Source organism: Canis lupus, chromosome 30 (assembly GCF_003254725.2).
Source record: "Canis lupus dingo isolate Sandy chromosome 30, ASM325472v2, whole genome shotgun sequence".
Lineage (NCBI taxonomy): Eukaryota > Metazoa > Chordata > Mammalia > Carnivora > Canidae > Canis > Canis lupus.
In genome coordinates this window covers 9,220,659-9,232,993 of record NC_064272.1, presented here as the reverse complement: position 1 = coordinate 9,232,993, position 12,335 = coordinate 9,220,659, and the positions used below count along the sequence as shown (strand labels likewise).

The window sequence follows — 12,335 nt, the reverse complement described above, 5'->3', positions numbered from 1 at the left end:
ATAATTTACATTATTAGTAGTAGTAATAATATTTTACAGGCTTATTGCATATTCCAATGATCCTGACGTTGTTGAACATCAGAATCACTAGAGAAACTTTTTATTTTTTATTTTTAAAAGATTTTATTTATATATTCATGAGAGACACAGAGAGAGAGACAGAGGCATTGGCAGAGGGAGAAGTAGGTTCCCCGCAGGGAGCCTGGTGTGGGACTCAATCCTAAGACTGCGGGATCACGACCTGAGCTGAAGACAGACGCTCAGCCACTGAGCCATCCAGGCGCCCCAATAAGGATTTCTTAATTCAGAGATTTTTAAATGTGAAAAAAGCATGCCTTAGAATTGATGAAATATAGTAATAGCAAAAATTTAGACACAACTTAAATGTCTACCACACAAAACTATATAGATAAACTGTGGTATACTTTACAGCTCTGAAAATGAATGAGCCAGTTCTATATTTATCAACATTAGCAGATTATATAAACATAATATCTAGTGGGGGGAAAACCAAGTTTACTGTAGAATACACATCCTTTATGTGATACCTCTTACATAAAATTTAAAACATGTGAAGTCATACAAAATGGAGCTTAGAAATAAAGACATATTTAGGAAAGGAATAAAGAGATGCCTCCAAATGATGGCTAGAAATGCAGGGTTGTGGTTACCCCCAGGGGAGGGAAAATGACCATGTGAGGGGCACACAAGAGGACTTAACTCTGTTACCACTGTTTTATTTTTACTCTGGGTAAAAAGTTTATGGATGTTTACTTTATTATTCTCTATACATTTTGTATGTCATAAAATAGCTTAATTCTTTTTTTAAAAGAAGAAATCAGAGGGAAAAATAAGATAATCAGAGAGGGAGACTCTGAAACAAACTGAGGGTTGCTGGAGAGGAGGTGAATGGGGGGTGGGGTAACTGGGTGATGGGTATTAAGGAGGGCAGGTGATGTAATGAGCACTAGGTGTTAAATGCAACTAATAAAACACTGAACTCTACCTCTAAAATTAATAATACACTATATGTTAATTAAGTAAATTTACATAAAAATAAAATAAAAAATTTTAGAAAAAGAGGAATTCAAATTAGAAGCTAAGCCAGGAAGATGTGCTTTGCTGGGAGTCTTTAATATGGGCAGGACAGCAATGTTTTCCTCCCTCCTCCCATCCTTTCCCAACTAGATGTCTCTAGGTTAGAAGGTCATCCTGAAGGTCAAGTGTTGAGCTCATTGTGAATTCTTATCCTGACTTGCTTAGGCTGTGATTTCTGTTTCCTGTGGTTTTGTTGCCATCTGCTTCTTCCTATGCATTATCTCTGTGCCAGCCCTGTCTTGCCTGCCTTCCCCTTCCCTCAACTCAGCCTTACTCACTGGGAAAGGATGGCTGCCTCTTTCCACTCCCAGACGGAAGAAAGAGTGAGGCTCCTCTACCCCAGCTCTGGGCAGGGACACTAACCAATGCTCTTTCTCCATCCCAGTTTACCCGGTGTTAAAATGGAATGACGAAGGCAATGGTCGGTCCTCCCATGACTAGGAAAGGCTTTATCTATGCTAGGATGTCATAAAGGCAATAGGCATGTGAGTGGGAGGTAGATGTATTATAGGGTTGACTTCCAGAGTCAAGGACCAATAAGAGATCTCAATAGATCCTTGAAAACATGGGGAGGAGTGGGAGAAAATGAGAGAAAGAACTTGGAAGAGCTCTTGCTTCATTACCCCCAAAAAGAGACCCCTGAAGATAAAAGCACAGACATGTACCTCCCATCCTAGATGTTTCCTAGGAGATATGGTTTTCCTAATCTAAAGACATAAGGGATGCAATTCAGGAGACAGAAGAGGACCCAACCTTGGGTAGTCCTCCCCTCCCCTTTCCCCACTGGAGACCCCCAAATAGAATCCTGCCACAGAGGTGGTGGCCTGGTGTATTAGTCAAAACCCCTTCAACCACAAGTGGCAGATTAATGGAAACTGGATTCAAGAAAGCATAAGGTGTGTTGGTCAGGGGTTGCCTTTATCATCTCATGTAATTGATAAGTCCAAGAAATATATGGGCTTTGGGCATAGCAGGATCTAGTGGTCCAGACCGCATCCTCAGAACTTTCTTTTTGTCCCTGTCTCTTAACTTTGCTTTTTTCTATATCAGCCTAGTTTCTTATGCTAAGCAAGCCCTTCATGTGGTGATAACTCAAAGCTTACATCTTCCTTAGAGTTCATAATCTAGAGAAAAGAATAGTGTCTCTCCCTCTCACTGATTTTCCCCTCCTCTCATATAATCCTAAAAAGAAAAAGCAGGAAAAGATCTAATTGTTCATGAACCAACCACTAAATCTAAGCAGATAGGAATGCTGACTAGCCTGGTTGACCAGGGGCCCACCTCTGAGGAAGGAGGAAGATCCCCCATGATTGACAGCTCCATAGGATCCCAAGCGCTCTCTTTTAGAGGAAGGGGAAAAGGATTCTGGGGGTCATTATATCCACATACCAGGATCCCATACACTCAATTCACCCCCTAACCTCAGAATTGACTTGAATGTATGAAATTGTTCCATATAGATTTGTTGTTCATATATTCCAAAATAAAATCATAATACAATCAAGTTATTTCATTTCAAATAATTATAAAGCCTAGGAGTAATTATAAATACCCATAAGTACGAATAATTACAAATTGCAGGTCTAGCATGCCAAGTATGTCTCTGCTTTAAAAAATATTTTCAAGGGGCCCTTGGGAGGCGCAGTCAGTTGAGCTTCCAATTCTTGGTGTTGGCTCAGGTCATGATCTTGGATCGTGGGACCCAGCCCTACGACAAGCCCCCTGTCAGGTTTGGGGGCTCAGCTCAAAGCTCAGTGAGGCAAGTGCTGAAGTTTCTCCCTCTCTCTCTGTTCCTCCCCACATGTTCTCAGGCACATGCTCTCTCTCTCTCTCTCTCTCTCTCTCTCTCAAATGGATAAATAAATCTTTAAAAAAAATTTTTTTTTCAAGAAGAGTTTGTAATAATGTAGTCAATCATCCCACTTGGCCCAGGATTCTGTTTTAGCACTGAAAGTCCCTTGCCCCAGGAAACCCTTCATTCTTTGGCCAACTGCACTGTTTGTATACCCTAAATGAGTCTTTAGTTATTGTTTGCAGCAAACGGGAGCTAAGGGCTCCACGCCAGGTACAACAGGGGCCTGGTTGGCACTCTTGGAGCCCAGAGTCCTTCTCTCTGAGGATTTGCATCACTAGAAAGAGGACATCACCAGAAAGGGGTGCCCCTACTCCCATCCACTGCACCGCTACAAAGGCATGTACACAGAGGGAGGACAGAGGTGTCACCTGCACTTGGCAGAAGATGGCTGTGATGCTGTCAGCTCCCACACACTCGGGACACGAGGCCTGAACCCTGCCCCCTCCAGGGCCGGCTCTGGACAGAGCTGGAGGGCCCAGCTAGCCACAGGAGGCAGGCAGGGAGAGGGCTCCCACACCTCTATGCTTCTCACAGACCCAAGTGCCCCTTCTGCTTGCTGTGCTTGGGTCCCATATCTTCAGGCTCGCCCAGGCACAGCCTAGATTATAGCAACCCAACTGCAGAGTCAGCCCCAAGTGCCGGCCCTACCCGCCCCACTGCCCAGAATGCCCTTGGCCTCAGTGCATGCTCCTGGCAGCTCCCCTCTGCTCTCCAGGCCCAAGTGCTGCCACCAACCAGCCAGAGCTTGTATGGAGGCTGGGCGGGGGCAGAGGAGGGCAAGCAGCCAGGGGGAAGTGGGCCTCCCAGAAGTCACTGCCGTGTCAGTTACCTGAGCCACTCACCACTTCCTCGGTACAAATTCTCTCTCTCTCTTATTTATTTATTTATTCATGAGAGACACAGAGAGAGAGAGAGAGAGAGAGAGAGAGGCAGAGACACAGGCAGAGGGAGAAGCAGGCTCCATGCAAGGAGCCTGATGCGGGACTCGATCCCCGGTCTCCAGGATCACGCCCTGGGCTGAAGGTGGCGCTAAAACGCTGAGCCACCCGGGCTACCCTGGGTGCAAATTCTTTAGCTCAAATCTTGATTGCTATGCAAAAATCAACCAAATATCACTAAAAAAACCCCTCAGTGTATTTTGCCTGAACCAGCTACAAGGCTTATATGAACCCTGAGTCTGGCAGAGCAAGCAGGGCTGAGGCTCATGGGGACAGTTGGAAATTGATATTTTTTATTTGTTTAAGATTTTATTTATTTATTCATGACAGACGGGGGGGGGGGGGAGAGAGAGAGAGAGAGAGAGAGGCAGAGACACAGGCAGAGGGAGAAGCAGGCTCCATGCAGGGAGCCCGATGTGGGACTCGGTCTGGATCTCCAGGATCATGGCCTGAGCCAAAGGCAGATGCTCAACCCCAAGCCACCCAGGTGTCCCGGAAATGAGTCTTTAGGGTCACATTCCAGGACTCCCTGGGGCTGATGACACTAATCCAGTGGCACAACAGGACCGTATTCTCCAGTGAGCGCTCAGGGATGCCCCCACCCCCCCAAAGAGCACATGTGCCTCCACCTCTTGAACCTGCACACACACACTCATATGCTCACACACACACAACTGGGTATGGAGTTGGTAAGAGAATCACCAGCTCTGGATCCTGCTGGGTATAGGCGATAACCTCTGTTTTCACTCACCATCCCCACTGCCCCAGCACCGCCGCCCCCCCCCCCCCCCCGTCCATGCCCTCCTCATAAGGTCTCCCATCACTCACCAAATGTCAGTCAATTTTTAGTCACTTTGAACTCCTCCGTGGCCATACTTTGGCTGTTCCTCTTTTCTGGCATCAGACACACCATTTTTACAATTTGGTGTGTCTGTTGTATCTTATTCAGAAGGACCTGCAGAATCCACCATTTATTTTCATTCTGAGCTGATGCCCCAGCATAGTGAGGCCTCAGTGGGCAGTATGGCAGGCCAGATGCCTGAAGGCACAGCAGTAAAAGACTCAGAGGATTCCCAGTTCTGTGGTCTTGCTGTAACTGTGTCTCACACTTACCTGAGATGATGAAAAAATACAGATGCCAGGCCCTGTTCCTGGGATTCTGGACTCACCTAGTCCAGCCTTGCATTGTACAGAAGGGGAAAGTGAGGCCCATCCTGCAGAGTTGGAACTGGAGCCCACGACTCATGGCTTCCAGGCCCGAGCTCTGCCCAGCACACCACAGTGCCTTCCTGAACATGAATGGGCACTGACCTTGAAACCAATAAGGAGCCAAGGCATTCCTCAGCTCTGCTGGGCTCTGTCAAACCCAAGGCTTGATATGAAGGCATCTGCTGCTCACAGACCTCGCAGGCCAGTACCACCCCAGCCTTCATCTCCTCTGCCTTGAGACATGCTGGGGAGCAGCTCTCAGGAAGTGACTGCAGAACCTTGGCTCAGGGGCTTGAACCAGATGCAACCAATGGGAAATTATGTTCCTCTGCTAGAACCTGCCTAGAACCAAATTCAAGTAAAAGAGCACCAGGCGCACCTGGGTGGCACAAAAACCTGAGTGCGAGTGTTTATGGCATCTTTATTCCTAAGTGCTAAAAATTGGAAACAGCTTTCTTCCCTGAACTGATGAATGGACAAAATGTAACACTTTTACGATGGAATACTACACAGCAACAAACAAAAACAAGCTCAATACAGAGACATGGATAGATCTCAAAAATCTGGTATTACACAAAAGAAGTCAGACACAAAAGACTAAACACCATGACCCATTTATCTGGAATTCCAGGAAAGACACCTCTAATCTACAGTGACAGTGAGCACATCCAGGGCCCCGGGGAAAGGCAAAGGATTAACCACAAAGGGCTATGAGGCAACATTTGAGAGGGATGGAAATGAAAAAAAAAGAAAAAAGAGAGAGGGATGGAAATGATCTACATCTTGATTGTGGAGGTGGTTACACAACTAAATATGTTTGTCAAAACTCATCAAATGGGTGTATTTTATTATACTAAGTTATACTTCTAAAAGTTGATTTTTTTAAATTATTTTTTTTTATTTATGATAGTCACACAGAGAGAGAGAGAGAGAGAGAGGCAGAGACACAGGCAGAGGGAGAAGCAGGCTCCATGCACCGGGAGCCCGACGTGGGATTCGATCCCAGGTCTCCAGGATGGCGCCCTGGGCCAAAGGCAGGCGCCAAACCACTGCACCACCCAGGGATCCCCTAAAAGTTGACTTTTAAAGTAAGAAAATAAGTCAGTTCACCAAACGGTCACTTTACCAAAAGCACAATCATTCTTCTGGGCCGGGCCGCCTGCTAGCGCCCAATCACATGGCATCCACTGAGCTGAGCCCTCAGCCTCCCTCCCCGAGCCCAGCTGCATGGTACCTGCCATCAACCCACACAGCACCACCGTCTCCCTCAGACCCCAGCCCAATTCATTCCCAGGGCCCCTCGGACAGCCTTGCATAGCTTGCATGAGTCTGGGCAGGCCTCTCTCTTCTGCTCTGCGGTGGGCAAAGGATAGTGCTATGAGGCCCCAGATGTCTCCCAGATGTCAACGGGAAGCAGGGTGGCTGCGCTTGGGATATCCAGAGTCTCCGACTAGTAAGCCATCGCTACTGGGTGGCAGAGGTCAGCACATACCCTACGATAACCGACTACCCAGGTATTTTTCCACGTCTGTTATTTACAGGAAAACAGGCCTAGAGAAGTTTCAAAGCCACGTTTTAACTTCTGTTTCTCTTTGTATTTTGAAGATGGCCATCTTCCTTGGGGCAGTGGAGGCCAGGGGCCAGTTTGAGGGAAGAGTGGACTGTAGGGATCACAGGGACAAAAACCTAAAACTAAATGATCACTTAAAATGACATTGCTTTGGGGTACCTGGGTAGCTCAGTCGGTTACGTGGCTGCCTTCAGCTCAGGGCATAATCCCAGAGTCCCGGGATGAAGCCCCACGTTGGGCTCCCTGCTCGATGGGGAGACTGCTTCTCCCTCTCCCTCTACCTGCTACTCCCCCTACTTGTGCTCTCTCACTCTCTGTGTGTCAAATAAATAAATAAAAATCTTAAAAAATAAATAAAATAAAATAAAATGACATTGCTTGAAATGGTCACAGTTCATCCTTTGGTTTAATTATTGAAATGCAATTTTTAAAAAGCCGTGTTTATCTATTTGAGAGAGAGAGAGAGAGAGAGAAGCAGATTCTGCTAAGCATGGAGCTTGGTGCCAGGCTGGATCTCACTACCCTGAGATCATGACCTGAGAGTCGGAGGTCTAACTGACTCAGCCACCCAGGTGCCCCAAAATGTAATTGACATACATACTATTAGTTTCAGGCTTACACCATAGTGATATGTTTTTAATACATTATGAAATGATCCCCATGATAAGTCTAGTCTGTCACCATACACAGTTATTATAATATTATCGATGATTTTCTAAGCTGTATATTACATTCCCATGGCTTATTTATTTTATAACTGGAAGCTTTTAACCCCTTTACCTAGTACACACACAACCCCTAAACCCTCCTCTGGTAACCAACAGTTTGTTTCCTGTATTTGAGTCTGTTCCTGTTTTTTTTTGTTGTTATTGTTATTGTTGTTGTTCTTTTGTGTGTCAGTTTCCACATATAAGTAAATCATGTGGATTTGTCTTTCTCTGTTTGACTTACTTTATTTAGTGTAATGCCTTCTAGATCCATCTATGTTGTTGCAAATGAACATTCCTTTTTATGGCTGAGTAATATTCCATTATATATACACACACATACGTATACATATACATATACACAGTACCTCTTCTTTATCCATTCATCTATGGATGGACACTGACGTTGATTCCATATCTTGGCTATTGTCAATAATGCTGCCATGAATATAGGGGTTCATGTATCCCTTCTGACCAGTGTTTTCATTTTCTTTAGATAAATACTCAGTAGTGGTATTACTAAATCATATGGTAATTTTATTTTTAATTTTTTGAGAAACCTCCTTACTGTTTTCCACAGTGGCTGCACCAATTTACATTTCCAACAACAATATATGAGGGTTCCCTTTTTTCCACATCCTCACCAACACTTGTTATCTTTTGTCTTTTTGGTAACAGCCAATCTGACAGTTGTGAGGTGATATTTCATTGTGGTTTTTATCATCATTTTTTTTTAATTCCTTGGTAAATCTTTGGTTCTCAGGAGAGCATAGTTCCTAATCACAAAGTCCCTTCCTTTGCAAGCAATGTCTGTTCAGAATCTGTCTTTCCAGAATCAGAGCCCAGTGCAGAGCGAATGTTCTCCCCCAATGTAATGTCATCTGTTGCAGGTACCCAGGGCCATATAGGCTCCAATGGCCAGGTGACTTTTACCCAGTGTGGCCTCCATCAATATCCAGCCTGGCATTCAAGAGGCCCTCCCAACCCTGTAAAGCAGCCATAGGGAAAGGCAGTGTCTGCCCGTGTAGACTTAACCCCTACCTAACCACAGATGGACAGGACTCAGCTCTGGCCTGGCAGGGCAGACTGAAGGCAATGAAATGAACAGAACCTACAACCCCACCTCCCGCCACCTTCCTCTGATACTTACAGGCCTGCTTGGAGTCCTCCTCTCCCTCCACAGATGAGCAGATCTTTATCTTTCCCAAGCCCCAGTCCCTTAGGTCCAGAGTGACAGCTAGAGGATCTGAAGCCATCTGCAGGCACTGGAGCCACTAGGGCATGTGGATGAGACAAGACCCAGAGCATTCTTCACAGGTGAAGAGGAAGAGGTATATCAGAGGCCTTTTGTAGACCCTGGCCTCCCCTGAGGGTCCATACTAAGCTAATAATGGTGGCACACCTGCCTTCCAGCTCACCCACACTACACAGTGAGGATGGTCACCCGTTCTACCCCTAGGAGGGGGATTTGCTATCTTTCTCAAACTGCCAACAAAAACCATGATTCTTAAACTTGATACCCAGGACTTCCTGTCATCTCCTTTCTGAGTCTTCGTACCCTTGCTCATGTTTTCGCACCTGAGACAAATGCCCCTTCCTGCTTTATTCATCAGGCTCTACCCTTCAAAGGCAAGTGCAAGTTCTTCCTATGCCAGGCAGCCTCTTCTGACCTCCCAGGCCCTGGGCGGCTGTGTTTTCTGAATGGCATATTTTTCACACCTCTCCTCAGATGTGACAGGATCATCCTGAGACCACTTGAGTGACCTTCCTGTCTCACCCAATAAAACGGGAGGGAGCTCCTTGGGCAGGAATGATGTCTAGGTGTCTCTGATAATCCTGCGCATCACACCTCTTTGGTGAAACCAGTGCTAACTGAAGATCAGCCATGTGCTGAGCGCATTATCTCCTTTAGTCTCTGTAACCAACCCATGAGGTTGAAATCCTTATGCTTTCCATTTTGCAGATGGAGAAACTCAAGTTCTCCCATCTTCAAGTGTATAGGGATAAATTGAGCCAAGTTCATGCAACCAATAAGTAGCAGAAGCCACATTCAAATCCAGGTCTATGAAACTTTAAAGTCTAGACCCTCAACCCTTAACCCTACTGTGTTCAGTCAAGTTTGAGACAATGGCCACGTCATTCTCACTGACGTGACCAGGGACAAAGAGTGAACGCAGTGTGCAAAAGTCTCCAGCCAGTCTCGCTCTGTGGGAGAGAGTCAGGAGCTGGAAAATAATAAACATCTTGCTATAAAGGGGAAGAATGGAACATATTTGTGAGCCAGATCTACTGCCAACACTAAGAATATAAGGATTACCTACATTGGGATGAGGGTGCTTTCTTGTCATGTTTATGCTTATTTTGTATTTCCTCATCATCCTAATGGAATCATGTCTAGCTTGTTGGCCAGAGGTTCTTACACATCTGGACATACTAACACACATCTCCTGATGCATGTATTTTTAGAGCCAGAAGTTCTGAGGTCAGACTGACTTGCCTCCCAAACCTGTCACTTACCATGGTGACCTAAGCCACTTACTTCTCCTCTCCATGTTTTAATCCTTATTTTAGGGGCACCTGGGTGGCTCAGTGGTTGAGCATCTGCCTTTGGCTCAGGTCATGATCCTGGGATCTTGGGATCGAGTCCTGCATCAGACTCCCCACAGGGAGCCTGCTTTTCCCTCTGCCTGTGTCTCTGCCTCTCTTTGTGTGTCTCTCATGAATAAATAAATAAAATCTTAAAGAAATCCTTCCTACCCCCAGATCAAAAATAGATTCTCTTATGTTGTCTTCTATTAACTTTATAGTTTTGCATCTCAGATGTTGATCCCATTTACAGCCCATTTTTCAAAAATATGGAATTAAGTGGGGATACTGTTTAATTTGTTCTATTTGCTGAGCCACTCATGTCCATATCATCTGTTAAATACCTATTCTTTCCCTATTGATTTGTGGTGCCGACTTTATCATTGATTCAGTTTTCTTAAATATAGGGCATGTCTCTGATCCCTCAATTCTATCCCATTGGTCCAGTTCTTGCCCCAACAGCATATTGTTTGTTTAAGTGTAGCTTTATAGTTTATCTCAGAATCTGGTAGGGCAAGACTCTCCTCTTTACCATTATTTTTTTAAGGGTGAGCTTGTTACCCATGGATATTTATTAAGAGGAGGAAATTTAAGATGTATTTTGCATGTAGCAGTGTGCTTGTGGCATCTTTTGCTTTACTGAAATTTTATGTTTCTGTATTTCAAATCTGGTGATATATCCTTATTGGCTTATTTAGTAAGATTCTCTTCATCCCAATATTATATTAAATTAATATTCTCCAATATCTTATTTTAAATCTTCTCTAGTTTTATTTTAATCGTTAGGTATTTAACCTGTCTGGAATTTGTGTAGTTATCAAGTTAGGAGCTAACAATTTTATTCCAGTGGCAAGCTAGCTTTTCCAATAATGAATAGTCCACCCTTTCATCCCTATTTGAAAGATTTCCTTTATCATATACTAAAATGCCACATACACATAGGACTGTTACTTGCTTTAAGGAATTTGTTGGCAAAGGATGGCTAAGCATCGGATGCATTTGAGCAGGAGAACGGCAGGTTGGAGGGGTGGTTACAAAGTTCACTGGCCAGCCAGGTGTGTGGGGGAGGAATCCCTGGGAGTCAGAGGAGGCCAAGAGACAGATGCCACTGACAGGATGGGCATAGATACCAGAGGCATCTTGAAAGAAGAAAGGGGAGGAATTTATCCTTGCTGAATTCTCGGGGGAATGCTGTCAGTTGAACCACTAGAACAAATGTACTTTTCAGTGCTGGGTTACCTGAGGCCAAGGGGGCTGCTGGTGAGAGGCAAGTCCAGGTCACCCTGGTCAATGGGAATCGGTGAACAAGGCCCCAGCCTCCGCCACAGGCAGAGCCCTCCAAGGACACAGGTTGAGGGCTCTGTGGAGATCTCAGGCTCCCTGCTCATCAAGGAGGAGAGGGGTGGGATGGGAAGGAGCATAGTCCCTTCCACTTTGTGCAGCAGCAGCTTTGGAATTTCCACCCAAAGTGACTCTGGGACAAGGGGAGAAAGGGAACCTGGCTTGGAGCATCAGCTGTTTAACAAGAGCTTAAGTTTTAGCTTAAATTGTATGTTCCTTAGAGGCCTGTTAGATGAGAAGAGGAGGTTTATGCGCTCCTTCCCCAGTCACAGGGACTGGCACTCATTACCTTCCCAGCACACTTCCCACCATCCCCACGGAGTCCTCTTCCCCTCCTGCCCCACACTGGACTGGTTACCCCTGAGTTCAGCTCCCTCTTCTCCCCTCACTAGATCATATATTCTTCGTTGTTTCCTTCTAGACGGCCCTGAGCAATGAGTGCAGAGCTGGGGACACAGTGGGCAGTAAGTAAGTGCCTGCTGGGAGGTTGGTCCACTCAGTTTGCCACTGCACCAGCTCCCACCTGGGTCAGAAGCTATGCAGAGGGTGCAGAGGAAGGCACTCCAGTTCACCTCCTGTGAGCCTCCTATTCAGTTTGATTCCATTCAGCTAAAAATGAGGCCCTGCTCTCAAGGCATTTATGGACGAGGAAATACAAGGGTTGGAGACCTAGATTTTTCCATGCATTACCTTGGATGGATGGAGAGGGGCGTGGCTGGGCTTCTTCAGTGAAAAGAGGATCAAGTACCAGGCTTTAGGGAATGCTCTGGAGTTTGGGGCTTGCCCTGGGCCTATTTGATAGGCAAAGATAAAGGAGTGGAGGGAGGGGAAAGACAAGAGGGAACCCCAGTGAGGAGGTGCCCCAGAACTCACCATCCCTTCATCCCTCACTTTCAGGGCACTGTAGTGCTGTGGGTTGGGCTGCCCACAATAGCAATAGTGTTGCCTTCGTAAAGTTCAGCTCTGATTGCATCGCTCTCATGCTCAGAAACCATCTATGGCTCTTCATTGCCTACAGAGTAAGTTCAAAT

The 12,335-nt window shown here is 45.7% G+C and overlaps 1 protein-coding gene across 8 annotated transcripts in view; it reads left to right on the top strand.

Moving 5' to 3' along the window:
* The window catches only part of PLA2G4E (phospholipase A2 group IVE), a 58,947-nt gene that overhangs the window by 10,668 nt on the left and 35,944 nt on the right, over positions 1-12,335 (top strand). The window contains exon 3 of one of the 8 annotated variants that reach the window (XM_035708758.2): positions 12,202-12,323. The exons of the other annotated variants lie outside the window; for them this stretch is intronic. The gene's annotated coding sequence lies outside the window, so the exon portion shown is untranslated. The remainder of the gene's footprint in view (positions 1-12,201; positions 12,324-12,335) is intronic. 8 annotated transcript variants of the gene reach the window in all.